Source organism: Lipotes vexillifer, unplaced genomic scaffold (assembly GCF_000442215.2).
Source record: "Lipotes vexillifer unplaced genomic scaffold, Lipotes_vexillifer_v1.1 scaffold1521, whole genome shotgun sequence".
In the NCBI taxonomy this organism is placed as follows: Eukaryota; Metazoa; Chordata; class Mammalia; order Artiodactyla; family Lipotidae; genus Lipotes; species Lipotes vexillifer.
Genome location: NW_006773775.1, coordinates 455,875 through 468,706, shown reverse-complemented (window position 1 = coordinate 468,706; position 12,832 = coordinate 455,875).

Genomic DNA, 12,832 nt, shown 5'->3' with positions numbered 1-12,832 from the left:
AATGTAATAACACCATATTAACAAATTGAAGGATAAAAACCATAAGATCATTTTAATAGATGTAGAAAAAGCTTTCGACAAAATTCAACACCCATTTATGATAAAAAAACTCTCCAGAAAGTAGGCATAGAGGGAATCTACCTCAACAAAATAAAGGCCATATATGACAAACCCACAGCAAACATCATTCTCATTGGTGAAAAACTGAAACCATTTCCTCTAAGATCAGGAATAAGACAAGGTTGCCCACTCTCACCATTATTATTCAACATAGTTTTGGAAGTTTTAGCCACGGCAGTCAGAGAAGAAAAAGAAACAAAAAGAATCCAAATCGGAAAAGAAGAAGTAAAACTGTCACTGTTTGCAGATGACATGATACTATACATAGAGAATCCTAAAGATGCTACCAGAAAAGTACTAGAGCTAATCAATGAATTTGGTAAAGTAGCAGGAAACAAAATTAATGCACAGAAATCTCTTGCATTCCTATACACTAATGATGACAAATCTGAAAGTAAAATTAAGGAAACACTCCCATTTACCACTGCAACAAAAAGAATAAAATACCTAGGAATAAACCTACCTAGGGAACAAAAGACCTGTATGCAGAAAACTATAAGACACTGATGAAAGAAATTAAAGATGATACCAACAGATGGAGAGATATACCATGTTCTTGGATTGGAAGAATCAATATTGTGAAAATGACTCTACTGCCCAAAGCAATCTACAGATTCAATGCAATCCCTATCAAACTACCAATGGCATTTTTCACAGAACCAGAACAAAAAATTTCACAATTTGTGTGGAAACACAAAAGACCCCGAATAGCCAAAGCAATCTTGAGACAGAAAACAGAGCTGGAGGAATGAGGCTCCCTGACTTCAGACTATACTACAAAGCTACAGTAATCAAGACAGTATGGTACTGGCACAAAAACAGAAATATAGGTCAATGGAACAGGATAGAAAGCCCAGAGATAAACCCATGCACATATGGTCACCTTATCTTTGATAAAGGAGGCAAGAATATACAATGAAGAAAAGACAGCCTCTTCAGTAAGTGGTGCTGGGAAAACTAGATAGCTACATGTAAAAGAATGAAATTAGAACACTTCCTAACACCATACACAAAAATAAGCTCAAAATGGATTAAAGACCTAAATGTAAGGACAGACACTATAAACTCTTAGAGGAAAACATAGGCAGAACACTCTATGACATAAATCACAGCAAGATCCTTTTTGACCCACCTCCTAGAGAAATGGAAATAGAAACAAAAATAAACAGATGGGACCTAATGAAACTTAAAAGCTTTTGTGCAGCAAAGGAAAACATAAACAAGATGAAAAGACAGCCCTCATAATGGGAGAAAATATTTGTAAATGAAGCAAGTGACAAAGGATTAATTTCTAAAATTTACAAGCAGCTCATGCAGCTCAATATCAAAAGACAGACAACCCAATCCAAAAATGGGCAGAAGACCTAAATAGACATTCCTCCAAAGAAGATATACAGATTGCCAACAAACACATGAAAGGATGCTCAACATGACTAATCATTAGAGAAATGCAAATCAAAACCACAAGGAGGTATCACCGGCCACCTCTAATGGCTGGTCAGAATGGCCATCAACAAAAAATCTACAAACAAGGCTTCCCTGGTGGCGCAGTGGTTGAGAGTCCGCCTACCGATGCAGGGGACACGCGTTTGTGCCCGGTCTGGGAAGATCCCACATGCCACGGAGCGGCTGGTCCTGTGAGCCATGGCCACTGAGCCTGCGTGTCCGGAGCCTGTGCTCCACAACAGGAGAGGCCACAGCAGTGAGAGGCTCGCGTACCGCAAAAAAAAAAAAAAAAAATCTACAAGCAATAAATACTGGAGAGGGTGTGGAGAAAAGGGAACCCTCTTGCCCTGTCGGTGGGAATGTAAATTGATGAAGCCACTATGGAGAACAGTATGGAGCTCCTTAAAAAACTAAAAATAGAACTATCATATGCCCCAGCAATCCCACTACTGGACATATACCCTGAGAAAACCATAATTCAAAAAGAGTCATGTACCACAGTGTTCATTGCAACACTAGTTACAATAGCCAGGACATGGAAGCAACCTAAGTGTCCATCGACAGATGAATTGATAAAGAAGATTTGGCACACACATACAATGGAATATTACTCAGCCATAAAGAGAAATAAAATTGAGTTATTTGTAGTGAAGTGGATGGACCTAGAGTCTGTTATACAGAGTGAAGTAAGTCAGAAAGAGAAAAACAAATACTGTATGCTAACACACATATATGGAATCTAAAAAAAATGGTTCTGATGAACCTAGGGGCAGAAAAGGAATAAAGGCGCAGACATAGAGAATGGACTTGAGGACGCAGGGAGGGGGAAGGGTAAACTGGGATGAAGTGAGAGAGTGGCACTGACATATATATACACTACCAAATGTAAAACAGATAGCTAGTGGGAAGCAGCTGCACAGCACAGGGAGATCAGCTCAGTGCTGTGTGACCACCTAGAGGGGTGGGATAGGGAGGGTGGGAGGGAGGCGCAAGAGGGAGGAGTTACAGGGATATATGTATACATATAGCTGATTCACTTTGTTATACAGTAGAAACTAACACACCATTGTAAAGCAATTATACTCCAATAAAGATATTTTAAAAAATTTTAATGTAATAAGTATTTTCAAAAAGTGAGGAGATATCTTTTTGCCTTGCTACGTGCCAGATACTATTTAATTGCTTTACATATGTCAACCCATTTTATCTGTAAAACAACCCTATACGGTAGGTATGCTTATTATACACATTTTACAGATGAGAAAAATGAGGAATAGAGAATTACAGTAACTTTCTCAGGGTCATATAGCTAAAATGTGTCAAGGCTGGCATTCAAACCCAGCAGTCTGGCTTGACAGTTTTGCTTCATAACCGGTACTCTGTACCACATGCCTCTCATACATAAGAAAACTAAAGCATTTGACTGTCTTCAATTCATCAAAATTCATTTTGTATCTCTTGTCTTTTTAAACTCAAAGCAAGAGAGGAAGTAATGTTATTTTAAAAATTGTCTGGTGAGGAAACTTTCATCTAACAGGCAAAAATGCCTACGATTAAAAATCCTATCCATTGTGTGTACTGACCTCCAGTGAGAAGACAATTGGGCAAGCACGTGTCCGTTGGTTGGATCTGATCTAGACAGAATGTCTCATGGCTGACTATAATGTTCTCAGGTGAATAGCCCTTCCCCCTTTCAAAGGAATAAGAAAGCCACACACAGAGAATGCCATCCAGTGCATGGGAAATATTTCTCCTCCTCTCTTTCTTCTTTCTAGCTTATAAAAGTTCCCCTTCCAAATGGTAATAAGTCACTTCAGAGAATGCATTTTCTAAAGGATGATTGCCCTCCTTGAGTAGTGGTGCACTTAAGGCAGGCATGCAATAATCCCTAGAAATATACTGCCTGGAGTGTCTTACTGGTTAATTAGAGCTGGCACTGGGCCACTGCTTCTCAGCCCTGAATCAGTGCAAGAGCACTGGAAGGAGGCAGGGGTATTAAAAGTGTTATTTCAGGGGGATATAAAGCAATGGCACCATGCCAGTCTGCAGAAAATAAAGCCAAACATTCCTGTTACCACAATAAAATGTCAAAATGCCTGGCTTTATTGTAGTCAGAGATTAAATCTATCACTGTGCCCATGATCAGGGTTTAAATATGATCTCTGTTGTTCTAAAAGACTTTACAATCATTACTCACAGGACAACTATAAAAGTAAACATAACTTCCCCCAAAAGTATTCATTGAATGGAAGGAGGAAGCCATCATTATAATTATGTAAACATATTCTCTTACTTCCTTGAATAGCCTACCATCTTTTTTTTTTTTTAATAGTACTACATTTTGTCAAAGAGTAAATGGATAGTCCATAGGAACTAGATGAAAAAAGTGTGTGGCTCCAGCTGACACCCGCCAGCTTCCACATGTGCTCAAGAGGCTTCCAGAGAAGTTTTACAAGCAACAGCAACACATTACAATGTATTGATACAGCAAATTTTGCTTTTTTATAATCCCTACATTAGTAATGTCCTATTTCAGTTTTGAGACAGTCTATCTGGGGGCTACAGCACCCTATAAACTAGATCCTTTGTTCTTTCCTCAATAATTGATTCCCATTTCTCCATCTCTTATAGTAGTGGAATTTACTCCTGATTATCTCAACCTCTACTGGAACAGAATTTCTTGACCATAATCCAGCCTTTCCATGAGTTGGTCCTAAAACACTGCTATTGGTTCTCCTCGATGCTGGCTACCTATCCACTTAGAACTCTATTGATTACCTATTTTGGAATTTCTTTAATAGACATTCTGAGTCTCCGACTAAAATTGATTATTTTGCCAGTGGCACTTGCACCTCACCTCTTCCTTTCTCATGTTGATCATTTTTAATTTTTAGATGACTGGTTAAAAATTGCTAAACCAGTAGTGACAACCTGAAAACAACTGACATTTTTCCACTCCCATATGCAAATCCCTGCAATCTCACCAGGTGTGTTTGGGTTCTTATCCTGGCCATCCCTTGGCCAGCCCCTGCTACCACCATCCAACACAAAGTCATGACAAATGAATTGACAGTAACAAGATCCTCCAATATTCAGAAGAGGTAATGTTTTCAGGTAGACAGTGCAGGAAATAAAGTTCTAAATTTCACAAATACTGCATAAAATACTGCATAAAAATTCATTGTAAAAACATAGGTAAGAGAATACCTCAACTGGAAACTGTGTGTTTTATATGATGCTATGAGAGTAAGTCAAATAAAATTTCAGTGCTCATGCTTAAAAAAAAAAGAAGTTAGCCTAATCTTAAATTGCCAGAAGGCATGGCAGCTGGGGCTTCAAACCTATGCTAAATTTTAATTTTTATGGAGACAGAATAAATTGCTTTATTTTTTCAAACTGAAGTACGTAAGAAAAACTACAGGCAGATCCTAGAGCACCAATGAAGAACAAAGCAAGCCCCTTAATTTAAACTCTTCCTTACCAAAGTATTTCAACTCGTCCACTGACAGAATTGTCCATAAGAAGAGACCTTTGCTTTTACAGTGAAAGTCAATGGAAAAATATATATGATTTTCTTTATAAACAATCTTTCACAATCATTGGACACCTACAGCCTTCTTTCAAAATCAGGCTCTGGCTAAACCAACAATTTATTGAGTCTCAGGTATGTTCTCATGGACAATGAACCCGCTCTCCCTACCAGCAGCAATGTACCTAGACGCCTAGAATCTGAAAGAAATTTTTATTGGAAGCCAAGACCAGTCATATAATTTGTGGGTCCCAGGCAGAATGAAAATCCTGGGTTCCTCTACCAAATTTTATTAAAAATTATTAAGAATTTCAAGGCAGCAACGGCAAATGCAAGGCCCCACCAAGTGTGGAGTCCTGTGGAACTGCCTCAGTGTCATGTCCATGGCTGTGCTGGGAATCTAAAACACAGTATGTAAAATGCAATTAAATATATATGCTCAATAGCACTGTTACATAGGCAGGGTTTTTTTTAATGTATACAGGTAACCTGTTAATTCAATCCTTTTTAGTCAATTCAGCAACACAAACAAAAGCATCTTCACTCCCACTGCACCAACAAAAAGACAATTACCTTAAAACAGGAGAATTCATCCTCAGCTAACTGGTGCTCATGCCTTTTGGCAAAGCTGGTGCATGTTCTAACACTAAGGCAGAATTTTAAAAATTTTAAAATATGCATGTGTTTTAGTCTGTTGAAGAGAGTTATTAGTTTGTAAAACTTTTTGAAAAGGGAAGACATGGCAAGTAAAGAAAAAAATGGGTTTGTTGGGGGAGGAGTCCATGCAGGTACTAATGACAGAGACTGGGCTTCCAGGTTCCAGTTGAGTCTTTTGGGCATCATGTTTTGGAATTCCATATTGGCAGTGCATAGATATTCAGAAATACTATAAACCACCACAGGCTCTTCTGTTTTTCTTTAAGCAGTGTATATTTCTCCACCATGCTGATCTGGGAAAACAATTGACATCCGTCTTGACAGTGCTGGAGTGGCAGGTTACAAAGAGTCTCCTGGTGGAGAGAAGCAAAGGGCAGGAGATGCCATAGGCTAAGTTACCTCATTACTAATATCTGCCCAACAAGGATTGGAGTGAGATTTATGTGCTGAGAAATCAAGTAATCATTGATGTTCCAGGCAAGCAGCGCCAAAGCTTGGATTTTACTGGATCATATCAAGTGAGGGAGAAGAAACAGATGTATCTTCCCAACTGGGAAAAAGGAGACAGGGTTATAGCTCAGAAAGAAACTATGTGTGATGCATATGTGCCTGATTACACAAAGATGCCTTTCCCTTTCACATATATCTAGAATATTCAATTTATTTCAATGTTTGTGTATTGCTTGATATTCTATTAGCTTGGGGGGAAAAATGACTGTTCCTATAAATGTCATCATGGAATAGAATTATAACTTGTTTGTTCAGATAACTTTTGTTTATCTCCTTGAGTTATTCCAATACTGACAGAGACTCATACCACTCTCTTACCTCCATCCAAACATGTAGTCAGAAAACGTTCTTAGGAAAGTATCTTTTTCTTGTTTACTTAGCACAAAATACTGTTTTCTCTCTTTTTTACAATCTCCTGATTTTACAGTTACTTCGTATTTTTAGAGTATTTAAAAGCCTTGAGACATAATATTTTTTTCACTGAACAAGTCATGTATGAGTATCTATTATGTGAGAAGCACCGTTTTTGCTCTGTAATTTTAGGTATTAGTTCAGGGTTTATCACTGACTCACTGAATGAAAAGTTTTACCTTTAAAAATAGAGTCAAAGACACTCAACAATATAAAATGAGAATACTGTGTACTAATCCCTGAAACAGAGAACTGTGGTTGTCTTTAGGTTTAAGACCAAAGGAGGACTGCATGACTCTTATATCCCCCTCACTCAGCAACCTTTGTGTGGAATTTCCCTCTATATTCATTTTTAACTACTCAGTCTATAAGTCTGGAGGAGACCATAGTCAGCTCTAGGAATTAACAGTAACATTTTAAAATTCCTTTCTATACTAGAATACTGTAAATCTAATCCTCTTACTCCCAATAATTCCATAGTTTATGTATACATAGAAAGTTTCCTTTTACTTTCTTACCTTCCCTCCTTTCCTTCCTTCCTTCCCCTCCTTCTTTTCTTCTCATTTGTATTAAGTTCTTGTGCAGTCAAGCTTCTCTAGGGATCACGTGACTTTCTAGGACCATTCTGACTTACGCCCTGGTATCTAGGAATATACTGATGGGGATAAACAGGAGGCTGGACATTATTTGCACTCTTCCTTGATTGACGGGGGTTATTGGGTTGCTTATATGCTCTTTACTTATTCAACATCCAAAAGTCAACCACTATAAAAACACATATTTAGATGTCAGTGATGTAAGCTGAATTCACACAGCCGTTAAGTTGAAACTGGCAGCACTAACAGTGGTCCCCTCCACCTTAGATATCTTAAATGGTTTAGACAACTATTTTATTCAGGTAGTGATAAGTCAATACATGTTCTGGGTCACAGTAGTACTTCAAGATGACAATGAGTATGTGATTTTTTTTCCCAGAGTAGCCATAAATTAATGTTTCTTTCTTTTTTTCTTTCTTTTTTTTTTTTTGCCTTAAGAAGCTTATGGGAGAAAAAAATAGTCTCAACTTCCTGATTTTTTTTTTCACTCCCTCTCATAGTTAAAAACTGACTGCCTGTTGTCTTTGTTTTTGTAGGAGCACCATATCCTCACTGCATTTCTTCAGCCATATTAACAGTTTATGAGATGCTTTATCCAAAAGAACATAAATGAAGTAAATTTAGTTATTTCTGTCTTCCTTCTTTTACATGTGCTGTTGGATTTCTGAATTCCATGGGAACCACAGAAACATGTGTTGAAATATACTTAGTTTTCTTTAAAGGAAAAAAGAACACTATTTCCATCGATCATTATTTTTCCTCTATTGACATGAATTTAGAAAACCTTGCTACTAATTTTGCAAAATTGTGATTTTAAAGATTCTAAAAACCTGAGTGCTTTCTCTTTTACCTAGAGTTTTTAGTTATCACATAACATTTGGTCTACTTCACACTTCATTGACTAAACAGGAATTATCTGTTATCATTCATTGTGTAGGTTATTGTCAACTTGAGATACTTGCCCTTAGTAAAACTGCAGCAGGAAGGGCTACATAATTTATGAGGCCCAGTGCAAAATAAAAATGTGAGGTCTCTTGTTTAAAAAGGATGAAGAATTTCTAGACAGTTACAGTAGAGCATGAAACCAAGTTCAAGACCCTTCTAAGTGCAGGGCTCTATGCAGCTGCACAGATGGGATACCCATGGAGGCAGCCTTGAATGGTGGCATATCTCAGCTAACTTCTAAATCCTATGCTCTATAACCACATTTTCTACCACCAGTCTGCACCAGAGATGTGCAAACTTCAACAGATTTGGAGCTTTTATTTCTATTTCCATATATTAAGGATTACTTTGACTAAGATTTTTTTTTTTTTTTACATTTCATGAGCTTTTGGGCCTCACCCAGGTTGATAAATATCTCAGTAATATTATTCTAAAATGGAAGAGTTCCAATATCTCATGTGAACATACTGGGGTGGGGGAAAGTAAAGCCTTCCGATTTGGGATTTATTCATTTCATTTGGAAAGTTTTCCCCTAAGTTTGCATGAATTGATTTTGGTGAAATACAATTTTTTTGTTGAGAACACACAAATAAGATTCACAGAATAGGGCTTTCCTGGTGGCGCAGTGGTTGAGAGTCCGCCTGCCGATACAGGGGACACGGGTTCGTGCCCCAGTCCGGGAAGATCCCACATGCTGCAGAGCGGCTAGGCCCGTGAGCCATGGCCGCTGAGCCTGCGCATCCGGAGCCTGTACCCCGCAACGGGAGAGGCCACAACAGTGAGAGGCCCGCATACCGCAAAAAAAAAAAAAAAGATTCACAGAATAATAACCAAAACTTTCACCAAGACGCCACGTAGTCATTCATTAGTCAGTCTGGTCGTCTCCAGTCAGCATTTTTATTCCCCAGGTGTAGACCTTCATAAAGAAGGTGGTCCAAAAAAGAAAAAAGGAGATAGTCTATAAGGCAAATGCTGTCATCTAGAGAGAGAGAGAAAAGAACATACAGACAGTGGTAATTTTCCAAGTATAATTCATATAAAAATAGAAAGCCTCAGTCAGAATTTCACATCTCAGAATGTAAAAATTTTCCAAGGAGAAATCATCCCTTAGAAGAAATCAGCATTTTGTAAAAAGGAGTCATTAAGTATTCCCTTAACTTGAGGTGAAGGGTTATTCTGTTAATAATTTTGTATAACAGAATCTATTAAGAGATTTTTTTTTTTAATTTTAAGCAGGAACTTTTAAAGATGGTGCTCTTAAGTCCATGTAAAATAACTGCATGAGAGCCAATTGTTTTAGCTGTCTAAAAAGTAAATGACTATATAGCATCATGTTTAAACAAATAAAAGAAGTTAAAAGAAGGTTGAATTATCTGTAGTATGTTGGTCAGTTTACCTCGTTTTCATGATACAGTACAAAGACACTCCATTTACTCTGGCTTTAAAATGACATGAACTGTAAAATCAAACAGACAAATACCAAAGGAATCACTAAAAATATCTGAAAAACCAAGGGAAAAGGTAGGGATCTAGCCTGTCTCTATATATTAGTTGTGCAGACATTTAAACAATTTACTTTATAAGAATGAATAGTGCATACTGAGATAGCAATACCCAAATCAATTCACTTAGATATTCCCCCAAAACATTTCTAGTACAGGTTTCCCCTGATAGCCAAAAGTAGGACATTCCCATGCACCCTTTCATAAGCCAAAATGGAGTAAAGCAAAGAAGCAGTACCTTAGAACACATCTTGCTAACGGACACACAAAATAAATTGAGAAAAATCACAGATGCTCACAGACACAGGTCAAAGCTATCGCAGCCTGATGCTGAGATGGTGAATGTAGATCCTGGGGAAGGAGTTGGTGGTACCACTCTCACTGCTAGGGGTGTCCGCTGCCTCTCTAACAGCTCACTGCAAACCAAAGGGCAAACACTATCTTTGCTTTTTTCGTAAAAGTGAAAATCCTCTTCCAACTTCTTTCCGTTATGGAAAACAGGTACTGATGAAGGCCTTCCATAAAAGCAAAGTGGCATAAAACAAACTTTTGAAAAGTGGGGGGTGCCTGTAGATCTTATTAACATACACGCTGCCTAGATTACTGGAAAACAATCAAATTGTTATTTAAGGAATATCCTAAATCATTTTAAAAATTAAGCAGTATGAACTGAAGTAGGTTCTATTGTTCTTTTTTTTTCAGTTGTCAGTATTTGGCTCTGTGAAAAGTTTTGAAATTTAATATTGCACTGTAAATTTGAAATTTTTCAGAGCTATATATTTATCTGAGATATATTTTGATAATACATTTATATGTGTGCCTATATAAGTATATTATACATACACTTGAAATACTTAAAATCATAAAAATAAGCAAACTGAAATCTTCCATTTAAATTTGTTTAAATAGAAGGGCTCAGGCTTCTTCTCATCTAATCAGAAATAATTAATTAATGTTAAAGCTTTATTCATTCATTCATTTAGCAGATATTTATTAAGTACCCACAATATACCAGGTGATGTTACAAGTGTTAGGGATGCTGCAGAGAACAAATATAGGTGCACAGTTCCATGTAAACCTCATAATATCCCATAAGCAGTAATTGTTTCCATTTTACAAAACCTTGCCCGAGAACTTACTGCTGGCGAGTGAGGGAGTGGATTTAAATTCAGTCTCTGCTTACTTAGAAATCATATTTTTATGTCACTTTTGGTGCCTCCCATATAGTTAGCCCTTCCTGTGCTGATGAAAGTTTTAAGAAAAAAGTTTTGATTTTCAATAACTTGAAAAGCTGTGACAGGTGAATTATCAGTGCAGCTCTTGGAAAGTTTATTATAGTTTGTTCAAAACACTTAAATCCGTCACAAGCAACATCTCTAGCCATTAGGGAAATGCAAATCAAAACCACAATGAGACACAACTTCACATCCGTTAGGATGACTAGTATCAAAAACAAACAGAAAATAAGTGTTGATGAGGAAGTGGAGAAATTGGAACCCTTGAGCATTGCTGGTGGAAATACAAAATACTATACCTCCTGTGCAAAACGGTTTGGTGATTTTTCAAAACTTTATGCGTAGAATTTCCATATGATCTATCAATTCAACTCCTAGGTATATACCCAAAAGAAATGAAGGCAGGGATTCAAATAGATACTTTTATACCAATGTTTATAGCAGCATTATTCATAACAGCCGAAAGGGGAAACAACCCCAGTGCCCATACACAGATGACTGGATAAATAAAATGTGGTACATACACACAATAGAATATTATTCACCTGGTATATATATACAATGGAATATTATTCACCTGGTATATATATATACAATGGAATATTATTCACCTTTAAAAAGGAATGAAGTTCTGATACATGCTACAACATAGATAAACCTTGAAGAAACTATGGTAAGTGAAGTAAGCCAGGCATAAAAGGAAAAATATTGTATAACTCCACTTATGTGAAATACTTAGAATAGGCAAATTCATAGATACAGATAATAGAATAGAGGTTACTGGGATCTAAAGGAAGGGGAATGGGGTGTGTGGAGGAGTTTCTGCTTGGGATGATGAAAAAGTTGTAGAAATAGTGATGACAGTTACACAACAATGTAAAAGTACTTAATGCCACTAATATGTACACTTAAAAATGGTTAAAATGGGAAATTTTATGTTATGTATATTTTATTACAATTTTTTAAAAAATTCTCCACAGGTAGTAATGGAGTTGTATGCATCCCAAGAACACTGAGAACTGGAAAGGGCAGGCAAGCGATCAGAAAAGAGGATGAAAATATAACACTATTTTTAAATAGAGAAGCAAACAATTTGCCTATTTCAAAATTTCAATAAGGTGTTCCCCTAAATACACAGTTTAGAATAAATTTCTTATCCTTACTATAAGTAATCATCCATAAATGTCAGAAAAAATATATGCACTTTAGCAGAAGAAGACAAGATCAAACAATGCATTTGGGGTGATGGTTTATATTAGGATATTATTCTTTGACTTACTTGTCTGCAGAATGTAACACTAGTTAACCTTCTTAAAAGATCACCATGTGGGAAAATGGGCTTTCACAAAAAAGGAAGTATTAAAGGCTTTTTTATCTTCTTCATTTTCTCAATGTCTTATTTTCACAATCTCACATTGAGATACAGATTTTCTCTCACTCATATGTGTATGTGTGTGTGTTCTAAAAATGACAGAACACACTAATAAGAATTTCTGTATTCATCAATCTTATCCATGTGTACTAAGCAATTTCTTCCCAATATAATTTTGTATTAGAAGACGTTCAATAATTTAAGGTGGAATGTAGTGTTATTCCCCTATAAAAATGCAATATATTATGAAGTATCCATGTCAGAGACTTCAAAAATTGTATTTCTATATGGTGCTCAATAAAAAGCTATTAAATCAACATCTTAATATCTGACACTTAATTGACAACCAGGCATGCCTACTGTTGACATCTACCTAGTTTTATGTGAACCCAAGGACGACTGGCATCAGTTAAGTGTTAATATCCTTATATGCAATTCACGACTAAGTTCATAAATTCATATTTTCTTTTTCTTTTCAACATTCCTTTTTTTTTTTTTTTTTTTTTTTT